Raw genomic sequence first — 15,801 nt, forward strand, 5'->3', positions numbered from 1 at the left:
GGTCAGCAAACTAGACCGAATTGCTGCCCCTCAAATGGAGACACCTGTAACGGTCGCTTCACTGTTTCACCCCTAACGCCGGTCCTGTATAAAACACATTGAAAGAAAGCCGGTTGATAATATGCGAAGTGAAAAACAACTATGATTTATGATTTATGATATGACTACAAACAAGAGTGCTTCTTACCTCGATTGAAATCGCATGATTACTAGGGTTCTTCCAGCAAACAGCGAATTAGAAAATTAATTCAATCAACACTCACAAATTCAATGCAATATTGTGTAGGCGTCATTCTAGTCCAAGTTATTTATTGATGTTCCCTGAATTCAGTTGAAAATTCGACAGCCGAATCATGTTCTGGTGCCAAACATCATTGTTGCTTCGTTCAAAATTTAAAGGTATATTTCTCTGCTCCAACAAGACGTTAGATAATTTTGAAAAAACAGTTTGACTGACAAGGTTAAACAAATAGAAATAACCTGTGATACTAGATTATCGTCTAGAACCGATCAGTTCTAGACCTAGACGAAAATAATACTATGTTTTCTATGCAACTTGTTTTATAATTATATTGATCAAGAGATACCTTCCTTTACCCTTATTTTCGAATTAACAATGATATAATTTTTTTGCAGATCAAATGACCGCTTAGAAGTAATCATGGAGGTTCCGTCTTATGAAGATTCATCAGTACCACCAATAAAAGACTTGAAAGCTTGTGAGACTAAAGAAAGCCAAGCAATACGATGGTCGAAAGAAGCTAGAAAGTGAGAATTCAATTTAATTTGAGATCAGAAAAAAAAGTTTGGAATCGAACTAAAAAAAAAAAAAATAATATTTGTTTTATGAAACCAAATATTATATACCACCAACAAATTTTCTCTAGCTGTTATGTACAAGTTGTTATTCAATATTGCCATTTTCAGATGTTCACAATTTTTCGGGTTTTGGACTGACGAGGCTAAACAAATAGAAATAATCTGTGATACTAGATTAACGTCTAGAACCGAGCAGTTCTAGACCTAGACGAAAATAATAGTATGTTTTCTATGCAACTTGATTTATAATTATATTGATCAAGAAATACCTTCCTTTACCCTTATTGTCGAATTAACAATGATATAATTTTTTTGCAGATCAAATGACCGCTTAGAAGTAATCATGGAGGTTCCGTCTTATGAAGATTCATCAGTAAACCACCGAGAAAGAACTTCTAAGCTTGTGAGACTAAAGAAAGCCAGGCAATACGAAGGTCGAAAGAAGCTAGAAGGTGAGAATTCAATTTAATTTGAGATCAGAAAAAAAAGTTTGGAATCGAACTAAAAAAAAAAAAAATTAATATTTGTTTTACGAAACCAAATATTATATACCACAAACAAATTTTCTCTAGCTGTTATGTACAAGTTGTTATTCAATATTGCCATTTTCAGATGTTCACAATTTTTCGGGTTTTGGACTGACGAGGCTAAACAAATAGAAATAATCTGTGATACTAGATTAACGTCTAGAATCGATCAGTTCTAGACCTAGACGAAAATAATAGTATGTTTTCTATGCAACTTGATTTATAATTATATTGATCAAGAAATACCTTCCTTTACCCTTATTGTCGAATTAACAATGATATAATTTTTTTGCAGATCAAATGACCGCTTAGAAGTGATCATGGAGGTTCCGTCTTAAGAAGATTCATCAGTAAACCACCGAGAAAGGACTTCTAAGCTTGTGAGACTAAAGAAAGCCAGGCAATACGAAGGTCGAAAGAAGCTAGGAGGTGAGAATTCAATTTAATTTGAGATCAGAAAAAAAGTTTGGAATCGAACTAAAAAAAAAAAAAATAATATTTTTTTTATGAAACCAAATATTATATACCACAAACAAATTTTCTCTAGCTGTTATGTACAAGTTGTCATTCAATATTGCCATTTTCAGATGTTCACAATTTTTCGGGTTTTGGACTGACGAGGCTAAACAAATAGAAATAATCTGTGATACTAGATTAACGTCTAGAACCGTTCAGTTCTAGACCTAGACGAAAATAATACTATGTTTTCTATGCAACTTGTTTTATATTATATTGATCAAGAAATACCTTCCTTTACCCTTATTGTCGAATTAACAATGATATAATTTTTTTGCAGATCAAATGACCGCTTAGAAGTAATCATGGAGGTTCCATCTTATGAAGATTCATAAGTACCTGTGAAAAGACTTGAAAGCTTGTGAGACTAAAGATACCAGGCAATACGAAGGTCGAAAGAAGCTAGAAGGTGAGAATTCAATTAAATTTAAGATCAGAGAAATAAGTTTGGAATCGAACTCAAAAAAAAAAATTAAAATTTGTTTTATGAAACCAAATATTATATACCACAAACAAATTTTCTCTAGCTGTTATGTACAAGTTGTTATTCAATATTGCCATTTTCAGATGTTCACAATTTTTCGGGTTTTGGACTGACAAGGCTAAACAAATAGAAATAATCTGTGATACTAGATTATCGTCTAGAACCGATCAGTTCTAGACATTCCTGCTAAAGCAGGAAGCAAGTCTACGATTACGAAAAGATTTATTGTCATAACTGCAAGTGTCTATAATAATAGCATTCATATATAATATTAAACATATAATTTATTGAGAAGGTTACATTAAACTTATTCATTTAAATTTATTTTAGAAACATGTCTGGCGCGGTCACCACATATAGGGAGTTCCTCCATGACATCAATCATGACGGGAAAATACCACGAACCATTATTTTGCTCTTTTCAAAGGAGATGATGCGCTATAAGGATAGGGTTACGTTAGCAACTTTATGCCTTCAAAATCATATGGATCCTTCATATGTATGGAAATGTATCAGTACCGTGAATAAGAATTGCACAGGGCCAAGGCGTCAGATGTTCATGGAACTGTACAATTCGATCAAGGGTAGTGCAGACAGCAAATGTCACTACTTGGCGTATGACATTTATTCAGGTCAATATCTAGACCTGAATAAACATCATTGGCACGGAGTAGCCAATACGGCTATTCTTATCGGGGAAACCCCCTCCCCTATAACAAAAAGACGGCCATCATTTGTTGTTTCCACCCCCGTGAAAAAACCACGGACTGAGCCATCCCATACGGTGGAACCAGGTGCCTTTGCACATGAAGGTGTCGCTAGCTCTACACTTATAGGGCAGTCAGAAGTTACACTTGACGAAATACAGGCGTTCATAGATGACGTCCAACATGTAGAGGGGGATGTGGCGGGCTCATCTCGGACGACCCGTACGGCAAACGCTACTTTCTAAATAAACAACCGCCGGCCGATGTGTATTTTTTTTTACGAGCAATTCGAATTGCAATAAAACAAATTTCATCATCCTCCTTTCATCGGTTCCGTTATTATGATTTTTAAAAAAAATTCAAAATCTTGTAACCTCACACCTAAAAATAGTAATAATACATCATGTATTGACTGTCATGATTATGGTCAGGTAGAAAGGGAGGAACAGGAGGACGAAAGATAGCATGCTCATAGATAATAGTGGAAGAGTCATATAAAAATAAATACAAATATAGAAGTCTAACATGGAACCATTTCAGAATTCAGAAGATGTCATCCAGAAGAATCTGCTTGGAATGCACCACGGATGAGGATATGGGGTACCATATGACGAGGTTTTTCAGGTGCAAATATCGGCCGAAAACTTATGTAAGACTACTCATACTAGTCATACATAAGTTGATTACACAAGGAGAAATTGATCGGGAGTCCATGTTTAACAAATTGAATAAGCATGATAAAGTAAAGGCGGTCCTGAAGAGTTTAGGAGGAAAACAGGAGTCCTTCGCCTCGGCCCTTATACAAAAATACAAATACTTTTCGAATACGCACTTCGATCTGATATTTGAAATGGCCAGTCAGTACGATACTTTCGAGTCATACTTGCTGCACTTAAATGATCGCGAGTTAGGATCTGTTAATTTCGAACTTCTTTTGGCTCAGTTTGAGATAAATCCCGACGGAGATATAAGGAAAGCCATCAAACTGAAGCCTAGAAGTGAACGGGCCTATTCTCCCGTCATGTTAAGTCGATATGGCAATAAACGACGGCGAGTTGACCAGCAAACCAGTACGTCGGAAGCATCAGGTAAAAATTAAAACTAATATAATATTATGGAAAAATGATTTAAACTGAAATTGAAAATTATAGGTATATAACTTTCGTACTGACCAGGAGGGCTGAGGAATAGGACATGAAAACAAAGTCAGATGTATGTATTATTTATTGTCTAAAATATAAACCGAATTTAATTTAATACAAATATACTATCAGACTATATAAAAAATAATATTTTGTCCCAATTTAAATGAAAGCATAGCAATTATATGCGGCAGCAACATCTACTGGAACGGGAATTAACATAAACAATAATAATAATTAAATTACGATATTATTTCTCACTTGCGTGTGAACCGAATTGTAATTCATACAAATATACTATCAGACTATATAAAAAATAATATTTCAACGCTATTGAATTGAATACATTTCAACAATTTCAACTATTGTAAATACTATGGCCTAAATATTTAAAATGAAGTCATAGAATATGAACAAAACATTGACTAGGATGTTTAAATAGAGATTTTCAATTCTTTTCCGTTTAGCTGCTGTAGGAGATAGAACTAATCGAGCGTTGTCCATTTAGAAAAATTACTTTTGTGAGTACCATCCTATATTAATAATTTTAAATAATTTCACCGATCGCCAACATTATTTATTAAAAATATACATTACAGGCAATAGATTATAATTATAATGTCCATTAATAAAATATTTTCTTACAGAGATAATAAAGATGAAAGAATGCAAACTGTGCAAAAATGAAGAAACGCTGGAGCACCATGTGGGCAAGTTTCTTCATGCGAGGGTTAGAGGGAGGATTTTCATGAAGGTGATTATCGAGGTCATATATCAGTTATTTCAAGAAGGGAAGGACTATGCAGAAATTCTACATATATTGAACAAAGCTCCTAACATAACGGCCATCATAAGGCCCTTCTCCCCAAATAGGCAGTTTATTTGTCCGGTGAGGGTGAAGAGATCTAGAGAGTTCGTCATTAATCACTTAAAACTGTTGATGGTAATGGTGAAGAATTATCCGCATATTCGTTCAACATGGACTTCTTTCCACCACGTGGAAATTATGAAAGCACCACTGGAAGAAAAAATAGTACTGAACGATTTCGAGTCCTTAATGTCTCGGCTGAACTACAGTATTACAGTGGGAACTTCGCCATTACGTAAGTATAACAATTAATTATATTATATGTAGTCAATACGACAGAGCAAATTCTCATAGAGCAGAGCAAATTCTCATAGAGGTATTCATAAATTCAACAGCATCTTCAGTCACGCCCGTCACACCACGATCAGTAACAACAACCACAACCCAATCCATAGAAGCATCACCAGGATCCCCAGTCACGCCCAGAACATCAGGACCACACACGCCCCCCTCAGCAGGACCAAACACGCCCCCCTCAGCAGTACCACAGACGCCCTACACACCAGAACCAGCACCATCATCTTCAGGCACAAGAAAAAAAAAACCAATCCACACCTAAATCTTCAGAAACAAAATTCACCCATTCCGCACTAACATCTTCAGGCTCAAGAACAACACTCGTCCATTCTACACCGACATCTTCATGCTCAAAAACCACACCCACACATTCCACACCAAGTTCTTCAAGCAAAAAAACCCTAAAAGTCACCCATTCCACACCGAGAGCATTGAGTCGTATCCTGCCAGAACCCACAACGAATAAACTCACACATTCAACGCATGAAGAACCTCACCAATCTTCGGGCTCAGATTCAGCTGCGGTTGCAGTGAGGAGTCTTAGAAATAGAGGTAATTCATTTTCTGAACAAATAATATCTCATTAGCTCTTTGTCGCGAAGAACCTCTTTCTCGGAACTTTGAATTCCATTACATTGACATTTTCACTCACAACTATAGGATAAGTCGGTAGATTTGGAATATTTTGTTGATTAGTTTGAGGTGGATGGCGTGAAATTATATTCGCTGCTCAACTTTTAATGTCTGTTGATCCCAAAACTAATCAAAATCTTATCACGAGTAAGCAAACTTCTCTAGAAAACTTCTTCGATAAAAGGAATTGATGCAGGCGAATCTTCAAGCTTTTTGCGTTTAAATACAACAGCTTCAACAGGCGAAAATGAATCTCAAAAAATGACTGTAAATGCAAAGGAACAAATAACCATTTTTTTCGTTTGTAACTCTTCCTCCGCCCTAGGATACGCCACTGATCAAACGCACACCTTTCTGATATTCTGTTATAATATGAAACTAATAAGCCATTGTTTTCGATCTGAAGTGTTGATTCAGAAGGACAAATGCAGTTTCGTTGATTTTCGAAACATTTGAATGGAGCCGGAATTTAACAAGTAATGATTTTGTTCGAGTATACTTTTGCATCTCTTAGCTCGTAACAGGGGGGTAGACCGTAAATCAAGTCGAAGAAGACCTGGTAACAGAGAAAAATTCAAATATGCGGAAGAAGAAAAATCTATCGCTGTATACAACAGATTTTCAACGTGAATTGATTTTAAGATAATCTCTGAGATGTGTATTTTTCATTAAACTAAAATCGCATTTATTCTTATTTCAAATACAAAATCAATAAAAATTAAAAAAAATACATTTTTTCGGCAACCGTCCGGGAAGTGCTCACTTCCCGGACGCTTTTTCTCTGAGAAAGTAGCATTTCCCGGCCTAGTCCGGAAAGTACGTACTTCCCGGACTAGGCCGGAAAAGAATCATAGAATCCATAGCAACCGAGATAACGGCTGACAGTTCATATGAAATTAGTTGTCAAAAATTTGCATGTTTTTTGATCGCAATCGCAATAAAATATGGAAAGCAGCAGCGATAGTGTTATTTTACATGGTTGCCGAAAAAATATTGTACGCAACACGCCCGAAAATGGTTTTTTTGGACTCACAGACTTCCAGGACTCGCTTACGCTCGTCCTGGAATTTTGTCTATTCGTCTTGTTACGTAAATTACTATTCTGCGGATGGGAAAAAGTAATTGAAAATATAATATAAAAAACTTTTCAGGAATGTGGACAATGCTTTATTTTTCTCACAAGTTTACTTTTGAAAATTTTTAACGCCTTCGGTTTCTGCGCCTACATGAAATTAACTTCTACAAATGCCTCAGGTCCTGTTAGTGTGGATATGAAATCTACACAGGGTACATTTTTAAAAGATAGGTGTAGGTAAGACTTTCTTGTGGCCGTTTCATGAATTTCAGAGCATGTATTTAGAAAATGCCTATTTTTCGGCTTTGAATTCAGAGCAGGTTTTTGTCTAATATTGAGTTTGAAATAAATCATTTGAAATTTCACTAGATGATTCATTATTGAACCCACTTCCATAGAGCTGAAATTATATTTTTGTCATTACTTCTTATATAGTAAATAGTTCTAGAGATCAGTAATATCTAATTATACTTTTTCCTAGTGTTTCCTGAAACAATGAATAGGACCCATTCTGTATTACAAGGAAAATATCTAAGATTCAATCAAATGCAAAATCCCAGAAAAATGGATATTTGGCCAATTTAGTATAATTAGAAAATCAAATTTTTTACAAAAAAAATACTTGTTTTTAATTGGATGCGAATCGATTCGAAATCTTCATCACAGAGATTCATTAAAATTGGAAAATATCGAGGTACCTACGCATAAATTATAATTGAAAATACATCAAATGTTGAGTGTGACACTTTTGAAAGTCTTCTAGTTTGTCGCGAAAAATTTTCCATAACAAAAAAAATTTCAACTTGACTCCATATTTCGAATCGAAAATGCAATGGTGATTTATTCACCACTTATTCTGGAATGCCCTATATATTCGATATGAAATAGTATCATCATGATTACTCCAGACTTCATGCATTTTCTGTCTAATAATTACATTATCAGTATTTCTCGCTATTCTTAATATTTATCTAAAATATGTGCCGAAATATTTTTACAGGTTGCAATATGCTTCTGCTTCAGAAAACCAGCAAAGGCTTCTTTTACAAAGGCTGGCTATTCTGAATCAGCGGATGAACGAAGCGAAAGAGTATATGAGGATGTTAAGACGGTAAGAATGTTACATATTTTCACTCGATCATTTTTCGGGAATTTTTTCAACAGATAACTACATATTTGTATTACTGACTATTCCTAATATTAATCTCAAATATATTCCCAATTATTTTCACAGAGGACAACATCTTCTGCTGCTTATCACAAGCGAAGTCTTCTACAAAGGCTGGCTGACTTCAATCAGCGGCTAGTAGAAGCAGAAGAATATATGCGAATATTAAGACGGTAAGGATTTAAAACATATTCACTTGAACAATTTTTTTTATTAGTAGAGCCAAAGTAAAGGTGGGATGATTTTTTCGAAAAAAAATCATATTTAAAAAGATAATTAGCCATGGAGGGTTACAACGCCCCTCAAATTTTCACACATGGTGTTGAAGTTGAAAAAAAAAACGGAATAGCAGAATTAAGAATAGATGCGGATGTTATGAGACGATAAGTATGTAACACATATTCACTTGAACAATTTTTTTTTATTAGAAGACCAAGGGACAGATGAGTTGATTTTTTTTGAAGAAAAACCATATTTGAAAAAATAATAAGCCATGGAGGATTACAATGCCCCTCAAATTTTCACACTATACGTTCTGAAAGATACAGAACTCCTAACCTTTTTCTGCACAGAGACACCTTCTTTTTTGAAAAAAAAATCATATTTGAAAAAATAATAATCCATGGAGGATTACAATGGCCCTCAAATTTTAACACTTTACTTTACGTTCTGAAACAACGAAATTATTGATTCCTCGAAACGAGACGAATAATAAGTGGTGGAAGGAGATCAAAGAGAATCAAATAAGTATTCAAGTTCCAAAATTAAGAAAGGTAATTATTTTATTTCCTTTTCTTCAAATTGTAGTGTCATACAGTTCTATTTCAGAGAATCATGAACGAAGAAAACAACAAGTTAAGCCTAATAAAATAGAAATTTTGAATAAGAAAGTGGTGAGAAGATCTAAGTCGGCTACCCGTTTGAGACCAAATAAAGTAAATATTAGATATATGAATGTACAACAAATTACTTCAATTTGGACTATGATCCCGAACACTCTTCAAGACTGAAACGCAGTCGGAGAATATACGCCATCTGAGAGACTGCACTAATTATTGCATATTTTCGACTTTATAATGAAATCTCAGGTTAACAAGATTTTCATCGACTTTCATCTTATATTCGAAAAATGCAACAGCGGAAACCTAAACAACGCCTCGAAAAAAACAATAACTCACTGATTTTTAGTCCAAGATCACGAACGGAATATCTTTTTAATTAGACCTTGAAGAGAAAAAATATAGAGATTTGCAACAGAGTAAAATTAACATACGAATTTAAAATACTGATATTCCTTTATTTTTCGATTGGAAAATCGTGCATAAATTCGGTCGAAAAAAATAATCAAAAATGCAAATATTCCATCTTTGCGATGAAGGAATTGGAAGAAGAGCGAAAACTTGAACCTGAATCGGAAGAGAATAAATGCAGTGTCATTAATTCTCGGAGAAATATTCCCACCAGGAAGAGATATTCAGAAAGGTTCTTATAGCCATCATTGTGAAATGGGCAGAAGAGACACAAATTGAAACACCTCAACTTGTCAAAAAGCAGTTCGAATGATTTTTTCATGCACTGACAATGTTCAAGCTTTTCAAGGCATTACATTGGCCATACCGATATACCAATACTATCGAATATGCAAGATTCTTTGGAAACGCAGGATGTTTTTTAAATGTAAGATGATGGAAACAGACGAAAGATCCTTCGCTTCCGAAGAAACATTCAAAAAGAAGAGATGCAATACTTGGATTCATTGCATTACATGAACGATTTAATCTTTCCAATTTTTTTTATTGATAAATTTGTGGATTGAAAAAGTAAGAGTTTTTAAAAAACATTTTTGAAGAAGAATAAAGTCCTTTATATATAAAGGACTTTATATATAAAGGACTTTATATATGAAGGACTTTCAGTTAGCGAAAGAACATATATGGTATGGTTAAATTCATTGCATTATTAGAACAATTTCGTCTTATGACAGGAAGTAAGGACCATAAGCATCATCCATTTGAGAATGAAAATTTTAGATTGCACTCATTTTGCTTATTTTATCACATTAGGATTTATATTTATTTATAAATCTGAGCTCCTAAGATGTACGAAGAATTAGTAAAAATGTCTTTCTCTTTTTTATGTTGATATATAAATGGAATGAAGAAGTAAAGGTTTTTAAAGAACGAATGCATAATGTTCATCAATTACGGAACATCAGTTCCTCTTTGGTTGCATATAATGAATGTGAAATGCATGATCCTTCGTGTCCAAAGGATCTGCGAGACCCCCAGAAAGGCAAATATTAATTGGTATAGCAGGAGGCTTTGAAAGCGCAAAATTCTTCATAAATGCAAGATTCTTCAATTAATATAAAAAGAGAAAAGCCAGATGAAGAGATAATCAAACCAGGATTACTTCAAGGATGTTCAGGCACTGATTTTTAAAATTATAATGCAATATTAGGTTAAATGGATCAAGGACATAAGAGCTTCTTGTCGCAAAGCCTATAACCTCTCATAAAATTGATACGAAAATAAAAAAGAAGGTTACAACATTATAATCAAATATCAGGTTGAATGGATGTTTTCATCTTGAATGAATACCTTCATTTTAGAACTTACATGGATAAAAAATAAGAAATAATAAAATTGTTGATGGAGGTAAGATGAAACCAACAACCCAGAAGTGCTTAAGCATTTCAAGGCATTACCTACATTTTATTCGCTATAACATCAAGATAAAAATGCAAATCACTTTGCGACGAGGTTTGGGATCATAAAATAAATTTGAAATGCAAGATCCTTCGTTTCCAAAAGATATGCAAGATCATATGCATCGCAGGATGTTTTTGAAACGTTCAAATATTGTCTTTTAATGTTTTGATGATGATATTTGTCTTCAAATCAAATGCATTGGCCACGGAAAACTTATGTAAGACTACTCATAATAGTAATACATAAGTTAATTACACAAGGAGAAACCGATCGAGAGTCCATGTTCAAGAAATTAAATAAACATGATAAAGTAAAGACGGTCCTGAAGAGTCTAGGAGGAAAACAGGAATCATTCACCTCGGCCCTTATACAGAAATACTAATACTTTACGAATACACACTTCGATCTAATATTTGAAATGGCCAGTCAGTACGATACTTTCGAGTCATACCTGCTACACTTAAATGATAGGGGTTAGGATCTGTTAATTTCGAACTTCTTCTAGCTCAGTTTGAAATAAATCCCGACGGAGATATAAGGGAAGCCATCAAACTGAAGCCTTGAAGTGAACGGGCCTATTCTCCCGTCATGTTAAGTCGTTACGGGAATAAAAGTCGGCGAGATGACCAGCAAGCCAGTACGTCGAAAGTATCAGGTAAAAATGAAAACTAAGATAATATTAGGAAATAATGATTAAAACTTAAATTGAAAATTATAGGCATATAATATTTGTCGTACAGACCAGGAGGGCTGAGTACTAGGACCAGAAAACAAAATGAGATAGGTAAATATATGTATTATTTATTGTGTATAAATATAAACCGAATTGAATTTTATACAAATATACTATCAGACTATATAAAAAATAATATTTTGTCGCAATTCAAATGAAAGCATATTAATTATATGCGGCAGCGATACTATTGAAACGGGAAGTAACATTAACAATAATAATAATTAAATAAAGATATTATTTCTCACATGAGTATAAACCGAATTGAATTTCATACAAATATACTATCAGACTTTATAAAAAAATAAAGAGAACGCCACTAGAAGAAATGTTCGAACTAAACGATTTTGAAGTAAAATAAACGTAAGAATAAATATAAAAGTTATTAGTATAACTCTAGTTTAACTAGTTGAGTCTTGAAGAATTATTTTTCAGTTATAAGGAGTATAAAATCAAAATGCACTATGAAAATGTAAAATAGGTAGCATTTGTTGACTTCTTTTTATGCTGGCCCTTTCAATTTATTACTTGTACTGTGTCTAATCACGATCCCATACAGTGGCGTAGCCAGGTAAGCAGGACCCTAGAGCGAATAAAAAATGGGAAAACCTTTGTTCAAATTCGTATTGAAGTAACTTTTTCATGATATTTTACATGAACCTTAAAAAGTTATCTTGCCATCAAATAGTATTCTATTTAATAGATTTCTAATTACATCTATAATTTCATAAGTGAGATATCATAATAATATAATATTACGTGATATTTTTAATATGATGTACCAACTACAATTGTCTTGTGAAAACAGAAATCATTCGAAAATAATCAAAATAATTAATATTTAGAAGGACTATTTTCGGCAAAAATTCGTTAAAACAAGCCCTTGCAAAGTGATTAACAAGTAAAATGATCTGGTTTTATCAAAAAGGTCAGGGTCTTCTTTATAGGTACGCCACTGATCGTAAGCTTTTGAATATTTGAATTTAAGGCTGACACCTCTTCCGACAATAAATAAGGGTGCTTTTATTTCTTATCATGTTGTAACATTAAACTCCCTAGCCTACAGTACATAATGAATCAGGAATGACTAAAATAGTATAATGCATTCATATCACACATATGCTATTGCTAGTAGTCGTGAAAACCACTTGTGCAACGATTGCACAAGAAGGCGCACAAGGCCATATCCTCGTAGGCCAAAAACTAATCGAAGGTAAGATTATTTTTATATTTGTTCATACAACTTTTTGATATAATGCACAAAATACAATTTTCTTGTGAAAACAGAAATCATTTGAAAATAATCGAAATATTAATGTTTGTAAGGACTATTTTCGGCAAAAAATTCGTTAAAGCAAGCCCTTTTTTCACAGACAGGTTCAGACACGTTGCGCAATGTGCTATTCAAACTTTAAACAGGTTGAAAAAGTTTGATTTAAACCCAAACCTAAAGATACATAAATCAAGTCAAGTCAAACTGTTTTTACATGAAAAGTTTGATTTTCAAACTAGTTTGACTTGAATACATCTCTGATATTTTCAGTTTGTGATAGAAATGCTCATTTTGAATGGGGCAATTACCACAAGTAGCAGTCGTTGGTCAGTATTGACATTAATCTTAAAATATTTTACAGACCACATCTCCATGATCACACATATGCAATCTCGCATTCGTGTGATGATTGTGCCAGGCGGCGGGACCAAGTGATGAGAAGAGCATGGCCATTGCCATATAGACGCAGAAGGACTAATCGAAGGTAAGATTATTTTTGAATTTTTTCATAGATCTGAGTTATAGCAGTGAACTCAAACATTATTTCAATAATCGATGGTTATAATTAGGCTTCGGGTAAATATGTATTGAATATCATCATTTATGATGATGTTCATGAGGATCAGGGACGTCGGCCTAAGAATAGACAGACCACATATTGATCACACTAGTTATTATTTTCTTATAGACTCCACGTGCATATCATAACATATGATGATATTTATGATGAACAGGAACGCCGGGATAGAAACAGGAAGCCTGGAACCTGAAAAGGAAAAGGAAGGGAGAGAAAAATATTTTATAGAGGGAACGCTGTCAACCACTGAAGCTATTCGGCAAAGCTGAAAATAGAATTTCGACTGATTATTCTGATTTTCAGAACTGAACTGGCATTTTATTATTCCATCGAGAAAAGATTCTTATATTCGGGTATATTATCATTTATAATATTAATGCGGAACGTAGGATCTGCAGAAGAAAACCTGGCACCTGAAAAGAAAAAAAGGGAGACAGAGAGAGGTTTTAGAGAGGGGACGCTCTGTCTTATAGACCCCATGTCAATATTATTATTTATGATATTGAACAGGAACGTTGGATTTGCTGAAGGAAACCTGGAGCATGAGAAGAAATCTAAGAAGATGAAAGGGAGAGAAAGAGGTTTTATAGACTCCATGTAAATATCTTTATTTATGATATCGCACATGATGATTAACAGGAACGTCGGTTCAGGCTCAGAAGACAGCCTGGAACCTAAGAAAAACAGAAGAAAGGGAGAGAAAGAGGTCCGTCACACCAGGACCTTCAGTCACCCAAACCACACCAGGACCCATAGAGGTATTAATAAATTCACCAGGATCTCCAGTCACGCCCGTCACACCAGGACCTTCAGTCACCCAAACCACACCAAGATCTTCAGTCACTCATATCACACCAGGACCTTCCGTCACCCATATCACACCAGGATTACTGAATGTTGTTCAAACATCGATAATGATGTGCCTTGTTATGATATGGGTGCGAAAGATTAAACTAGAACCACAATTGATTTAAGAGAAGTGGTTCCTTAAGATGAAATGAAGCTGAGGATGATCCAGCGCGTAAACTAAAATACATGGATGCACCACAAGATGTTACAGTAATCTTGTATGCAACGAAATGGAAGATTACATAGAAGAAAATTCACTTACCGAGAAAAAGATGAAAATATCATTTGACTCCTTTTTAAGGCTATTATAGAGAATCAACTGTTTCAATTCGTTCGAAACAAAGAGAAATTAACGTTAGAATATATCTTACTGATATTCGGCAATTGAATTCTATCGTAGATAATTAATAGAAAGAATGCAAAGGCCGAATAAAATCCGATATTATAAAGGGGTCCAATTTATTTGAAACGACGTAAAATAAACGTAAGAATAAAAATAAAAGTTATTAGTCTAACTCTAGTTTAACTAGTTGAGTCTTGAAGAATTATTTTTCAGTTATAAGGAGTATAAAATCACAATGCACTATGAAAATGTATTATAGGTAGCATTTGTTGACTTCTTTTCTGCTGCCCCTTTCAATTTATTACTTGTACTGTAATAATACTTGTAATAATCAAAATAATTAATGTTTGGAAGGACTATTTTCGGCAAAAATTCGTTAAAACGAGCCCTTGCAAAGCGATCCATAAGTAAAATGATCTGGTTTTATCAAAAAGGTCAGGGTCTTCTTTATAGGTACGCCACTGATCGTAAGCTTTTGAATATTTGAATTTAAGGCTGCCACCTCTTCCGACAATAAATAAGGATTCTTTTATTTCTTATTATGTTGTAACATTGAACTCCCTAGACTACAGTACATAATGAATCAGGAATGACTAAAATAGTATAATGCATTCATATCACACATATGCTAGTGGTGGTAGTCGTGAAAACCACTTGTGCAACGATTGCAAAAGAAGGCGCACAAGGCCATATCCTCGTAGGCCAAAAACTAATCGAAGGTAAGATTATTTTTATATTTGTTCATACAACTTTTTGATATAATACACAAAATACCATTTTCTTGTGAAAACAGAAATCATTTGAAAATAATCAAAATATTAATGTTTGTACCTAAGGACTATTTTCGGCCAAAAATTCGTTAAAGCAAGCCCTTTTTTCCCAGACAGGTTCAGACACGTTGCGCAATGTGCTATTCAAACTTTCAACAGTTTGAAAAAGTTTGATTTAAACCCATACCTAATGATACATAAATCAAGTCAAGTCAAACTGTTTTTACATGAAAAGTTTGATTTTCAAACTAGTTTGACTTGAATACATCTCTGATATTTTCAGTTTGTGATGGAAATGCTCATTTTGAA

The 15,801-nt window shown here is 33.9% G+C and overlaps 1 long non-coding RNA gene across 1 annotated transcript; it reads right to left on the reverse strand.

The window, feature by feature from the left end:
• Positions 1-9,549: 9,549 nt before the first annotated feature.
• LOC123682773 lies at positions 9,550-13,839 on the reverse strand. The gene is made up of 2 exons (XR_006747872.1): positions 10,147-13,839; positions 9,550-10,113 (listed from the first exon to the last, which is right to left on the reverse strand). It is a non-coding gene; the product is annotated as an uncharacterized LOC123682773 (long non-coding RNA).
• Positions 13,840-15,801: the final 1,962 nt, after the last annotated feature.

This window comes from Harmonia axyridis, chromosome 6, assembly GCF_914767665.1.
Source record: "Harmonia axyridis chromosome 6, icHarAxyr1.1, whole genome shotgun sequence".
NCBI classification, from domain to species: domain Eukaryota; kingdom Metazoa; phylum Arthropoda; class Insecta; order Coleoptera; family Coccinellidae; genus Harmonia; species Harmonia axyridis.